The 12,859-nt window shown below is 42.1% G+C and overlaps 1 long non-coding RNA gene across 1 annotated transcript; it reads left to right on the top strand.

Annotated features, from left to right (window-relative positions):
• The first annotated feature begins 5,582 nt into the window (after positions 1-5,582).
• LOC142600176 (uncharacterized) lies at positions 5,583-6,871 on the top strand. The gene is made up of 2 exons (XR_012833625.1): positions 5,583-5,676; positions 5,768-6,871. It is a non-coding gene; the product is annotated as an uncharacterized LOC142600176 (long non-coding RNA).
• Positions 6,872-12,859: the final 5,988 nt, after the last annotated feature.

Here is a 12,859-nt window from a genome sequence, read left to right as displayed (position 1 = left end):
CTACTATGAAGTACTGAAGAAGGTCCTTTTATAGTGAATTTTAGAGATATCTGTGCTTTCTAAAAGCATTTGAGCATACAGTGAAGCTATTCTGTCATTAGTCAGAGCAGAAAACCACCTATAATCATAGAATCATAGATTCGTAGAATTGTAGAATCACAGAATGGTGGGTTGGAAGGGACCTTGAAGATCATGTAGTTCCAAACCCCCCTGCCATGGGCAGGGACTCCCTCCACTAGACCAGGTTGCCCAATAATACAGGTTTTTGTCTCTTCTGATGTGCAAGGTGTAGGGACCGCCAAAGCTAAAAGCATAACCTGTTGCCCTGGACCTGACAAGCTGTAGTTGGGTACTGAAAGAGCTCATGTCCTTGATGTTCAGTCCACTGAGGTGGCCCTAAAGCACCCCTCAAGGGTGACCAAGGTGGCCCAAGCAAAAGGATCCCACCTGAAACCCCACAACTAAAAGTCATTGGAAGCTAAGTTTCTAACTCTTGCCTGTGCATTGTCAGCTGTCTAGGAGTGCCTTGGGCATCCACAGAAATGATGGAGAACACAATGGAGAGCTCTGCCCCCTCATCCAAGGGCAGGATCCGTCTTATTCCTAGAAAATGTCTATCCAAACTGCTCCCACCCTTTCAGTGGTGGAGATCCCACATCCGTGTCCAAGATAGTCTGTTCCTCACATAAGCAACTCTCTCACTAGAAAGATCTCCCCAGGCTTTTATCTAACATTCATTGGCTTTTCTTTCTTATTTTTCCACACTGGACAAGGTGATAAATCTATTTGCTTCTTTGCAATTACCTTTTTTTTTTTTTTTTTTTTTCCTGAAGATGGTTATTAGAGGTCCCTCCACACTTCTCCCTAAACAACCCAATTTCCTCCAACTGTTCCTCAAGACTGCATGCCTCTGGGGATTCTCATTGCTTTCCTTTAAGGTTTTTCCACTTCTCTGTGTTTTCCTTGAACTTTATGGCTGAGAACTATACAGAACATTCCCATTTAGTTTTTTCTGAGGACTGCAGGAAAATTAATTAAGATAATTTAATTTAATGTTTCAGCGTATTTATTTTTTTTTAACATCAGCATGATACTGTTCACTAGTGCTTACACTGTGATCTACTGTAGGCTGGAGATATTCTTCTGAGGAACTTTTGGCTAAATTGCCATTGCTCATCAGACTCTCATACGTGAGAGATTTACTATTTCTCCCTAACTCTATAACTTTTATATTTCAAGATACTTTTGAATGCTTATCACAGGCGTGCAGCATCTGTCAGTTTGATATCATCCGCAAGCTCAAACATACATTATACTGAGTTGCCCACATCTGTTGTGAAAATATGGAGCAGTATCAGACCTGAAAATCCTTGGTTTATGATGTCCTTCCATTTTGAAAGACCAGTATTGAAAACTGCTTTCTGAAGGTAGCATTTACAACAAAACTTGCACACATAGAATCATAGAAGGGTTTGAGTTGGAAGGGACCTTAAAGATCATCCAGTTCCAACCCCCCTGCCATGGGCAGGGACACCCTCCGCTAGACCAGGTTGCCCAAAGCCCCATCCAACCTGGCCTTGAACACTTCCCAGGGAGGGGGCATCCACAGGTTCTCTGGGCAACCTGCTCCAGTGCCTCATCACCCTCACAGTAAAGAATTTTTTCCTTATATCTAATCTAAATCTGCTCTCCTTCAGCATAAAGCCATTCCCCCTTGTCTTATCACTACACTCCCTGATAAACAGTCCCTCACCATCTTTCCTGTAGGCCCATTCAGGTACTGAAAGGCTGCACTAGGTCTCCCTGGAGCCTTCTCTTCTCCAGGCTGAACAAGCCCAACTCTCTCAGCCTGTCCTCATACGAGAGGTGCTCCAGCCCTCTGATCAGCTTCATGGCCCTCCTCTGGACTCTCTCCAACAGCTCAATGTCTCTCCTGTACTGGGGCCCCCAGAGCTGGACGCAGTACTCCAGGTGGGGTCTCATGAGAGTGGAGTAGAGGGGCAGGATCACCTCCCTTGACCTGCTGGTCACACTTCTTTTGATGCAGCCCAGGACACGGTTGGCTTTCTGGGCTGCAAGCGCACACTGCTGGGTCATGTTGAGCTTCTCATCCGCCAACACCCCCAAGTCCTTCTCCTCAAGGCTGCTCTCAATCCATTCTCTGCCCAGACAATCTTACAGTAGCTTCCCATAGTGTTTTCCCAGTTTGCTCAAGATCATCCCCTGAAGCAGTTGCAAAGCCTTGCTAATGCCAAGGTGTGTGGCAACTGCTTCTTCTTCCCTAGAATGAGCCCTGTCACCTTTCACAACTCATGGAATACAGGCACTAAATACAGGTAGCTACCCTTTCCCAAAGCTCTGTGTTGATACTAGCTAATGCCTGGTCTCCAGCAAGAGCCGAGCAATCTTTAATTACTCAGAAAGCCCCTAGACAGGGAAATCGGGAAGGTTGGTGTTGAAATCCTTCCAAATTGCTAGTTTAAGTTTGTATCTGGCACCATGCGGGTGCTGTGGGCAGCCCACCACACAAACCTGCAGGTATGCAGACCATTTGTATTGATGGCTATAACTAATTTTAGCTTGAAAAAACAAACAGCCTATCTGTGGTTTTATTCAAAAATTGTAGTGGAATTCAATTATGAATGCCTGCTCAGAGCCATTTAAATCAGAAGTTGCTGTTTTTGAGGGATATAAAAATGGAGTTGAACATTAGAGCCTGTAAAAGGCAAAAAACAGTTTGTACTTACTTGAAAAAATAACAAAACAAAAAATCCCGGGGAGACTAGCGAGGGAGTGAAGTTAAAATGACTCTTTACACTCTGCTAACTGTTGTAATCACTTACTACAGCTACAATAACTTCTTATAGTAATACTCGCATACTCGCATCATTTCTATTTTTGTATTGCTGTGGAACACTGTATTGCAGCGTAAGTGGAGACTTCTACAAATACTTGTATCTATGCTGATGACTGCACTTTTTCCCTGAAAATTCTCTGCGTGGTTTCAGCCCTAAAGCTTTTTTTTCCCTCTGGTTTGTATATAATTTATCCACAAGTTCTGGGTTACATGGAAGAAAAAAGAATCCTTTTTCTGCTGTGAAATGCTTAGTCTCATTTTCAGAAGTGTCAAGCAGGCAGAAATCCCACTGAAGTCAACAGGAGCTGCAGGTGCTGAACACTTCAAATCAAGCTGTTCCTTTTTTTGTCTTCATGTGCATAACCAAAATGACAACGTTACAAGCTGAAACTTTCCTTGTAACTAGTCTCTAAGGAGGATTAGTCTGCAGGCTGGTTTTCCAACTGAATAAGTGAGACGATTGTGGTGTTCGACAACTGAGTTTCACTCCCACGGATTCGCAGGTGCTGCGTAGGCTGCAAGGCAAGCCCCATCCCCTGTGCTGAGGGTGTGCATGCGTTCTCCTCCTCTGAGCACTCAGGGCTGCAGTTTTCCTAAGGAAGGTGTTTTGGCTTCTTCAAACCTGTAAGCTTGGGGTAGCTACTGTCACGTTATGATTCAGCTCCCCATTCCCCCCCCACACCTATTTTCTGAGCTGGAACACTGAACCGGGGAGGGGAGCTGCCTGCCTGATGCTAACAACTAATGACACTGATGTAACGGTGCTCCTGCGGTGACATGAACCAAACCTGCCTCTGAATAACCTATTTCACTGCACTGCTCTGTGTAGAGGACACTGCTATAGCCACCCTGAGCATATACGTTTGCTCAGCGATTTGGTACATCACTAAACTCAAACATGAGCCATGTTTGTGCCTACAGGGCAGACATGTCATGATGTAGCCTTCAGGTGGGGTCCTGTGTAGGTCCTTCTCGTTGATCTCAGTACGATGGTGCCTGCAAGACCTTGCCTTAGCATTGCATGTGGGAAGGGCTGACTCCTGCCCCGGTGGACCTGGTGCTGGGTGGACAAGACAAGCAAAAGACAGAAGAAAAAAAGCAGGGCTCGACTGAGGTGCAGTGTTACTTGCCAGATGTGTGAGGTGCAGGGTGACAAGATGCTAATGCCCGTGTTGTGCTCACCCCTTCTCCTTGTGAACCTCCTTATGCATTATGCTGAATTTATTCCTGGGAACCAGAGCACAGGGAAATTGGCTGATTTATCTGATGTCACAGAAAAAGCCTGTGGCAAAGCCGGGAACTGAATCCAGCTCTCCTGGCCTCAGGTTAACTGTATCTTCAAACCTTTCCTCTGCTTTCAGTGCACTTGGCCTTTCCCACATGTCTTCCCACATCACAGGACAAATGCTATACAGTTACAGTCATGCAACTCTGATTTATTTACGGCTGGCTGGCCATTATTTTCCTTGGTTTAAGAAAGGCTTGGCCTAGGAGGGGTTAAAGGAGTCTGATGATCTTCTTTCTATTAGCTGAGTTCATTTGCTTCTGCAGTTGTTCTCACAGGAAAACAGGAGAAATTAAAAAAAAATATTATTACTCGAAATGTTTGGAGGTGTAGGGCTACACAGTTAAAGCATATCGGCAGGCACCACAGGACCATACGTCACTGTTTTAAGGAGATGTAATCTCAACAGAAGCAACAGGTCTAGTCCACTTCCATTTTTCTGAAGCGCCTTCTGTTAACAAAAAGCTTCACTGAAGTCAGTGGGAATTTTGAGTAAAAGCTGAGGGACAGACTGTCGTCTTCTTTACAGCATGATTCATGCACAGAGCCAGCTTCTGCATCTCCAAATGGCCACGGTCAGCACAATACGTCTCTGACCTCAGAAGGGGTGAAGCCAAGTAGAGGAAAGAACAACCCAAGGGAAAGCAGAAGCTATTTATATCAAATGAGGGAACACATGCGATGCCATATGAGACAGCTTATACGTAAAGCCTTTCAAGTCTTCCACTCCAGGGTACTTACATTTATGAGTATGAACACGGTAATCGTAAGTTCTGTTTTATGTCCCCAATTCGAAAATGACAACCCTTCTGCGATTATAAAATGCTATTGCCACTGAAAGGACGTCTTGTTTTGCAAGTTACTTCTGCAAAACAAACACAATAGAGAAATCTTGGGTTTGCTGCGTGGTAGGTGAGTCAATGTTATCACCAAAACTGAATAAACAAGGCTTTATTTTTAGATATTAAATAGTAGCACAATAAAACCAGTATTTTACAGACATGTTTTGGTTTATTCTCCTTTTGCAATACCATCACTTTTACCTAATATATCTTTATAGTTTCTTTATTTCTCTGTGGCCTGACATAAAAATCAGAACAAAATCTTAAGAATATTTCTAGTGGCTGGTTATCCCCCAAAAGTTTGAACAATGGCTTTTGCCTTCTTTGTCATTTTTGGGGGGAGTTTACTAGTTCTTATTTAGGTAGAGCTGTGAGTACACATTTGTGGGTTCCAGTTTGGCTTAAAGGAGTGCAAATGATTAGCAGCTATGTCAGTGACAGCATTTACGAAGGTATAACTGAGCAGAATATATCTCAAGAGATATCTCGTGTAAAAACTTCTGTATTTTGCCAGCAGGCTTCCAAGCTAGGGTGGCAACTATGCAGATGTTTTTATTGCCACTTTTCTGTATTCCTCATATGACTGTCGTGTGCCTTTTTCACCTTCAGAATGCTGCCAAAGAGCAGTATCGGCAGCCTTTAATCTTACCAATGTGTTAGGTGACTGCAGCATCACCTTCTTCCACACAAAGGTAAAAATAATAGTTCCTTTCCCCTGAGGAATGTGCTTTTCTTGCCACATTTTACAATTCTAATGTCTTTTACTGCTTTCTTTTGTTTCAGGAGCTGTGAATATGCATTGCCTACTTTCCATCTTCTATTGTAGCACCCAAGTGTCAAAGCATGCGATATGAAGCGGGTTAAATTCAACCCCCTTCAAGAAGTGCAAAGGAAGCAGGTTAGAATGGGATCCTGAAATAAATGAGGAGTGAATGGAGGTGTTTGGGACAGCGGGAGAGCAGAGATAAAGGCAAGAAAAAGGGCGAGGAGGAAATATTACAGATATGTCCTGTGTTTAAGATATTTTTAATAAATATTTACCATCAGTTATTACACTAAATAGCATATCTGAGCCACTGTGCTGAAAAAAAGTTGTCTCTCAGCTAATGTATTGAAGCAATGGTTAGCAAGTGTTGATTTTTAGTGGCATCTATTTTCATATTGGGTCTTGTGTGATGGCTGGAATAAGTACACACTGCTTAAATATACAAGTAGCATATATGTCCAGTATATATTGTCTGTTGTGTTTTGGAAGAAAAGATTTTATTGTATGTACCATGTAGAAGAATCTTTTGATTAACCACACGATACTGTAGCCATGGTTTTTAAGTGCATCTAAATATCACCAAGAGAAAGGACAGACTCAGTTTGAATCAGAACAGATTTGCTGATAGAGTTTTATACTGCCTGCTCCTTGCTAGAGCTAAAGAAAACACTCTGCAGTAAAAGCAACTACAGATTTCTATTCTGCCAAATTCAAGAGATGCTTTGGCTTGCATCTGGAAAAGGCAGACAGAGACAAGGACATTAAAAGCATGGGACTGAAGAATGAAGAAGAAACCTTGAAAAGGACTGGTATTAACATCTCTCAGGACACCAGATGCCAAGAACAGAGCTGGACAGAATGTATCCAAACCTATTGGAACATGGAATAATCCTCTACCTGAGTGGGCTTAACTGTGGCTACTGCTGAGCCTGCTGCTTGTGGCAGCTTTAAGAAACCTACTCTGGAATACACAGAAAAATTAATACAGAGAAAGACCCCCATTTCTTGGGGATTTCCAGAAGCCCCTGTTTTAATTTTATTCTATTCATGTACATTGATTAATTTTTTTCATTAATTTCATCTGAAATACCTATAAATGTTATCTTAATATATTTCCCATATAAAACACCCCCGGAGGTAGCAATTTTTAAGTCAGTCATACACAAGCTGTAATTCATAGAACATTAACATGCCACAGAAATGGTTGCCTTTTGATCACATTACAAAATCAGTTTATTTCTTTTTGACATTTTTATGGCTAGTGAGTACAGTCTGATCATACTGGGGAAATGCAGCCAGCCCAACCAAGCCTACCTGCATAGAAGAGCAACATGATATACACTCGTGCCTTTCCCCACTGACAATTTAACTTGCTTCTTAGAGGACATGAGTATTTCTCATTTGAACTGTCAACAAAATAAACTTCAGATGGTAAAACTCCACCAGCAGAGTGTTCCTCTAACATAAAAGGTACAAAGAAAATGCTGCTTCATCCATACATCAGCCATGCTGTGATCTGTATAGCTAATCCCACCGAATGCCATATTTCAGACAGAGCCGTAACCTTAAATGGATGTGCAAGGTTACACGACAGGAATGCAAACACCTTGCTAAGTCTCAAAGCCCGGGTATTTCTCAGGTGGCAGGACTGCAATTTAAAACTCTTATTTCTTCAGTCTGATGATGACCTGGCTGATCTGCACATGATGGATGATTCTGAGATACGTACCATTGAGAGGCATGGGAAGAACGAACTCATCTGCCCCTTCAAAACACATGCAGTCAAAAGAGAGGTTTAGTACAATATTAGTTCTCTAATATATACAGTGTGAAGGGTTCATTTCAGGAAGCTTTAAAAAGCACATTATACAGAAGATTCATTGCTGAAAAGTTGCTAAGAGGTTTTGGTAGTGCAGGCAGAAGATATAGTTACAAAACGTAAATAAAACATACTTAGTAAAATGGCAAAGGAACTCCCTGAATGAAATTCCTCCGGTGTAGCAGCCCATTCAAGGTTTATGACCACTCAAGTTCCACCTAAGCCCCCAGCAGCGAATTTCAGTCTTTGAGATTTCATCTAGATTTCCGTGACATGCAAAGACGCGTCCTGGAATCTGGAGACCAGAGGAATGAAAAGAGACACTCCGAGTGCATGGAATAGCATTTAAAAATACCTTTTTCATCCACTCCCCTTGACTAGCTTGATTGAATGGTTTAAAATTGCTGATTTAGGTAACATGCCTTGTTGCTACTGCCTGGCCATGCACTGGTAGTTTTTTGCTGAGAAATTAAGCCTTTTGAACCAGAGAAACCATTGGAGAAAAAAACCCAACCTTGAGTCTTTGCCCTGCCCAGCCCATTTTCAGGAGTTCACCTGTTTGCTTATGTCACGTTTGTTTGTTCTGCAGTAAATTCAGCAGTGGGATAGTCCCTTTAGCGAGTTACTATGTTTTGCCACAATCTGAAGCCATACTTAGCCAAGGTCTCTTGGGGGAAAGCAAAGCATGGATCATTTTTTAATTCCATTATCAATTTTGTAGGTAAAATGAAAAAAAACCAAAACTCTTGCCTAATTTCAGGGAAAAAAAAATTTTTTTTGAACCTTAACAAGGAATATTGTTAACACTTTGACACCTACTCTGCTGATAAGAAAAAAAAAAAAAAGAAAAAGTAAAAGCCCAAAGATCCAAGCCCCCAGTCTTAACAGACTGATTTGCCCTTAGTCTTTAGGATACAAATTGAAAAGAAGAAAAAACTGAATAAGCAACTCCAGATTTTATTTACCATCTTGTCTTACTCTTTCACTGCTTCAAAACAGAATGAAGTAAAATTACAAACAAAGAATGAAATACTCACTTAGGGTAAAGACTGCTCCCCCCAGCCTCCAGAACCAGACATTTTAGGCACCAGGCTTGGACTGCAAAGGTCCCAGACCCACTCTGCCCCTGGGCCATCAGTGTCTAGAGATATTGCCACCACACCACTAAGGTCTTGCTTTCCTTCTCTCCTCTCCCTCCTACGCCAAAAGCTGCTGTGTGAGACGCTTCCCCAGAGGGTGGTGAAACCCCTGAACAGCTTCCTCAAAACCTGCTCGTAAACTCAGCCCACACACAGCACAACCAAGCCGCTTCCATGAAGTCCTCCACAGTGGTCACATTTATCACAGAATCATAGAATTCTGGTTTGGGTTGGAAGTGACCCCAAAGATCATCCGGTTCCAACCCCCCTGCCATGGGCAGGGACACCCTCCACTAGCCCAGGTTGCCCAAAGCCCCATCCAACCTGGCCTTGAACACTTCCAGGGAGGGGGCCTCCACAACTTCTCTGGGCAACCTGTTCTAGTGTCTCATCACTCTCATAGCATAGAATTTCTTCCTAATATCTAATCTAAATCTACGCTCTTTCAGTTTAAAGCCATTACCCCTTGTCCTGTCACTCCGTGCCCTTGCAAACAGTCCCTCTCCAGCTTTCCAGTAGGCCCCTTCAGGTACTGGAAGGCTGCTGTAAGGTCTCCCCAAAGCCTTCTCTCCTCTTCTCTATTATTAGTCAGGACAAACACAATACAGAGAAAGCAGAGCTTGGGATATTGCCCTGAATATAAAGCTTAGCAAGTGTTATGACTCCAGGGGTACTTGAGTTTAACAATCAGATAGTCTTCGCCAAATTACATACACTTCCTCATGTTCTATCACTATGACATTTATTTCTCTTCCTTTTCTCATGAGTGAATATAACCAGAGAGAATAGTCTCCCTGGAAGAAAAACCCAGGAAAATTAGTACCACTTGAGATATTCTTATAAGGAAGCAAGGCCAACCCAGGAATATAAAGTTTCTATTGTCCTTTCTTTAGTGAGATGCCAAAGGCTGTGTCTACATGCCTGATAGCATGCTTAGCACATGGTCATGACCAGGGACCCAGGCTGATCTGGAAGCTAGTAAATGAAAGCTAAAAGGTGGTAAAGATAAAAAGCAGATTCACAAACTACTTCTCAGCCATGACTTACTCTGAGATTAATGGGAGTTCATTTCAGGGCAAAGACAAACAAGCTGGCTGAAAAAAACAAGAATGTGAGCTTCTCCTGTCCAAGGATGGACAGGTTTCATCTTGACAGACTTTAGCCATCTAGAAGTCAAGAGGTCTATCCCAAAACAGTTGTCTTCAGTCCCGGCATAGGGAACAGTGAATAGGCACTTACAGATGATTTCCCCCATTCCATCCCATTCCATCCCATCCCATCCCATCCCATCCCATCCCATCCCATCCCATCCCATCCCAGATGCGTTATCCTGGGGCAATGCCTGTCTCCCTCTATGGTGTCTGGGGAGGGTCTAGACAACTATGTCACTAGCCCACTCCCTCTCCAGTCTTAGTTCACTTGTGCTTAATTGTGAGCAAGATTGATGTGATGTAGATGTGACTATAAGGTGTGTCACGGCACTACTATGGTCTAAGGACTATGCTGAACTGTCCTTTCAAAGATATCCTACAGCTTGAATGCTATGTACATGTTAATCCTGCAGTGAGCTGGAGTTTGGCAGAGGTTGAAAAGAGCACATTCAGTGTATAGCTTTAAATTGCACCAGAGCTTACAGACTTCATCTTCAAACTTGCTGAAATACTCATGCACAGAAAAAATAATCTGACTCCATGCTCAACAGATGTACCTCAACGGTAGGGCTGATTTTGCCAAGGGAATTACAAGGTCCCATTTAAAGATCAGTTTGTTTGGACTGGGATATTGTTTAAGAATCAGGTGGCTTTCAAGTCAGTGAGTTTTTAGTAGAGATTTTATAGATATCACTTGCATGAAAACAGGCTCCACTGAGCTTTTCAAAAATTTGTTGACTTTATGCTCCTTTACTAAATGGGGTCAGGAGTAACCTCAGCACCTCAGATAATATTAATGAAGGTGTTAGAGTGACTCTGATGTAAATTTTTTGGAAAAAAAAAGCCTAAAAAAGAGAACAGGGATTTGTAGATTGCCTGAGGATGACTTCAAGGATGGTTCAATAGGCAGATGCTACTGCTGCCATGCTGGTCTGTAGTGCCGTGGCATCTTCTTAAAAAATGTAGGTACAGCCTGCTCCCAGTATACAGTGGTCTGAAGACAAAATGGAGCTAGAGTGGCTGGAGGCTGTTCGAAGACCACACAAGTCAGGGAGGTGGGATACATTTAATCTAGTATTAGCTGTCTAAAAGCTGCAGGTCTGGTTTAAGCTAGCGGTCTAGCCTGCTCTGTAGTCAGTGCAAAGAGGGAAGCTTTTCCAGAGTTAAGCCAGCTTAGACATTCAGGCTGCGGTGGGATGAAACCTATTACATATGCCTGGGCCACCTGTTTGGATAAGGTGCCTAACTTTTAGACAGCTGTCAGAAATCTTCCCACCAAGATAAAAGAGGTTTTACCTGCAAGTCAAAAGTGAGGGTGAGTGCAATCCTTGACACAAATGGGTGTCAGGATGCTAACAGGGTGCCAAGGCAGCTTCCAGATGGGCAAAGCATGGATTTCTCCTCCTTTGAAAACAAGTGTAACTCCTGTACATCAGCTGGAGGGTTAAAAGCCTAACTCTTGCGGAGACAAGGATAGTAGATTTTTCAAGAGGCTTAAGGACATGGAAAGGGCAGATTACCCCATTGTCACCTTTTGCCCACTCCCTTTACCAACTGCTGACATGAAGTAGAATTTGTCTGACGATGAGGATTAATGTAATGGCTGCTTTTATTCCTCAGTACTTTTTCTGATGAAATTTGATCACTCTTCTCCACATTCCTGTTCTTCACCTGCTCTAGGAGGCAAACACAATTCTTTGAAAAGAAAAGCAGTCCAGACCAAAAAGCTCAGACCATATCTCACTTGAACTCTTACCAATATTTCTCTTATTAAATACAGTTAATACTGGTTTTGGTCACTGTGAAAACCATCTTGCTCCTAATTCTTTCAATGCTGTTTTTGTAAGCATCTTCATTGCTTTATTTATTTATAGATATGGACTGCACAAGACAATATGGATAATAGGTAAAATGTCTTTTGTTCTGGACCAATAAGGATGGCAAAATCAAAATTTCACTGTACTGCAGCATCTTTGGAGGATTAATGTCATGTTCCTTAATATTTTAGTCAGAAGGCCTTCACTGGAGTGACTAGAATCAGTGGCTTTACAAGAATAAACATATGAACATTTCTTCACCGAAAGGGTTGTCAGTCATTGGACCAGGCTGCCCAGGGAAGTGGTTGAGTGACCATCCCTGGAGGTATTTAAAAGACGCATAGATGTGGTGCTTGGGGACATGGTTTAGTGGTTGGACTTGGCAGTGCTAGGTTAACGGTTGGACTTGATGATCTCAAAGGTCTTTTCCAACCTAAACAATTCTATGATTCTATGATTCTATATTTTGGAAGTTTGTTGCTGAGCAAGTTCCGGAACAAGGAATCCACATTTGCTGAGCATTTTCACAAGCCAGAGAATTTTATAGTTGTGAGGACTGTAATGTCTTGCTTGTAGTTGTTTCTTTTCCCCTCCATTTTATTCAGAAATTGAAACAGAGCAGAAATGTGTGACAATCCATAAAAATATGTGTCAAGAGCAGACAAAACTCACTACATTAAATGCTGAAAAGCCTTTTATTACCCAAATTAAAACACATATCGAATTAACTCCCTTTAGGTACATAAATACCTACAAAGTTGTTAAGCATGTGAAAACATATTTTTCTAACAGTTAAAATATAATAATATGAATTTTTTTAGAAACATAAAAATGGAAGAAAAATACTTAGGAACACTGTTAGTATTAAAATTCAGTGTCATCTCAGTTAACAAGTCAGTTAGTTAACAAGATCAAGTCCGGAAGCTCTTGTGCTTCTGTTACTCCATTCCTGCTGAGCTGAGTATGACTTTTGCTATTCAGAGATCAAGTAAGCACCCTGTTAATTGTACTAGAGGTGTACGAAGGGCATTAGATGGAAACATAATCTGACAGGAAAATCAGAGAAGCAATAGGATGGAAACAACTGCCACCCTGTTATACAGAATAGTAGCCTGCTATGCAAATGAGAGCAGCAGCTAGGAGGAAGTTTCAGTACTGTCCAAACATTTCATTTTTACAGTGC

Source organism: Balearica regulorum, chromosome 1, assembly GCF_011004875.1.
Source record: "Balearica regulorum gibbericeps isolate bBalReg1 chromosome 1, bBalReg1.pri, whole genome shotgun sequence".
Lineage (NCBI taxonomy): Eukaryota > Metazoa > Chordata > Aves > Gruiformes > Gruidae > Balearica > Balearica regulorum.
Note: the sequence above shows the minus strand (reverse complement) of the source record. Positions and strands in the feature narration are given on the sequence as shown.